Source organism: Microtus pennsylvanicus, chromosome X (assembly GCF_037038515.1).
Source record: "Microtus pennsylvanicus isolate mMicPen1 chromosome X, mMicPen1.hap1, whole genome shotgun sequence".
NCBI lineage: Eukaryota > Metazoa > Chordata > Mammalia > Rodentia > Cricetidae > Microtus > Microtus pennsylvanicus.
Window position 1 is genome coordinate 141,192,285 of NC_134601.1, and position 1,623 is coordinate 141,193,907.

Sequence of the window (1,623 nt, forward strand, 5' to 3'; positions counted from 1 at the left end):
ACACAGGCTGTTACCTGACTGACCATAAAGTAGAAAATCTACAACCATAATTGTGAAACTAATATTTCTCCTTCTATAAATGCCTTTAGCAAAATGCATAGCCATATGTCACAAGCCTGAAATTTGTCACAATCCCAGAATGCATTATTAATTGCTTTCCAGATTGGAGTAAACCTTTTAATATTATTTTTTAATTGAAGTCAAAAGAACAAAAGAAAAGGAATTCTGAGAAAATTATATGATGATGTGACCAGGTGTGGTGGTACAGACCTGTAATCTCAACGATTAGGTAGTGAAAGGGCCCATCCTCAACTACATAGTGAGTTTCAGGCCTGCCTGGGCTACATAAGACCCTGTCTCAATACAATAGCAGTAATCCAAAGGTACAAGATGAGTCATATGGAGTTTGATGTGTCACTAAATGTATCTTGCTTCTGGCTAGAAATGTAGCTCATGCTAGAAGACTTAGCCAGCATATGGGATGCCCTGGCCTTGATTAGTAATGAATGAGTAAGTGAAGTGAGTAACTGAGTGAAATTCATTTCAGTTTCATTCTTTCTTTGTAGGCAGATTTTCCCTGTCCCACAGCCACTCTCAAATAATCACTCAGAGGCATAATATTAATTACAAATAGTCATTCATTAACCCAGGCTTATTACTAACTAGCTCTTACATTTTAAGCTAACTCATATTCCATATTTACACTCTGCCACATAGTGATACCTTTATTAGCAAGGTGATGGAGGAAGGTCATTGGCTAATAAAGGAACTGCCTTGGCCCATTTCATTGGTTAGATGATAGGTGGGAGGAGTAGACAGAACAAAATGCTGGGAGGAAGAGGAAGTGAGGTCAGACTCGACAGCTCTGCTCTCCGGAGCAGATGCTTCAGAGAGACGCCATGCTCCCCGCTCCAGGGAAGATGCACGCTATGAAGCTCCGACCCAGGATGGACTTAGGCTAGAATCTTCCCGGTAAGACCGGTGCTATACAGATGATAAAAAATGGGCTAGTCCAGGTGCGAGAGTTAGCCTAGAAGAGGCTAGATAGGAATGGGCCAAAGCAATGTTTTTTTTTTTTTTTAACAAGGCAGAAGGTGGATTTGTATTTTAAAAATATGGAACGCTTCACGAATTTGCGTGTCATCCTTGCGCAGGGGCCATGCTAATCTTCTCTGTATCGTTCCAATTTTAGTATATGTGCTGCCGAAGCGAGCACCAAATCAATGTTTAAATGAATACAGTGTCTGTGTAATTATTTCAGGGCAAAAGCTAGCCGAGCAGGCAGCTGGGGTATTGGGGACGCAGCTCCGCCACCACTCTTATTACTACAGCAAGGCATGCTCATCTCCTGCTCCCTCTGCATCTGGCTGGTAACTCCAGACTCTGCCCTTCTCAATTTGGCTTTCCCACATAACTTCATTTTGTTTAGCTATTATCCAGCCAGCTTGTTTATTAAACCAACCACAGCACCAAATCTTCACAGTGTACAAAAGGATTATTCCACAGCATGCCCCCCACCCACCTGTTTTGGTTTTTCAGAATAGGGTTTCTCTTTAGCTTTGGAGCCTGTCATGGAACTAGCTCTTATAGACCAAGCTGGCCTCAAACTCACAGAGATCTGCC

The 1,623-nt window shown here is 42.2% G+C and overlaps 1 non-coding gene across 1 annotated transcript; it reads right to left on the bottom strand.

Moving 5' to 3' along the window:
- Positions 1 to 1,109: 1,109 nt before the first annotated feature.
- LOC142841933 (U6 spliceosomal RNA) lies at positions 1,110 to 1,216 on the bottom strand. The gene has a single exon (XR_012909158.1). It is a non-coding gene; the product is annotated as a U6 spliceosomal RNA (small nuclear RNA).
- Positions 1,217 to 1,623: the final 407 nt, after the last annotated feature.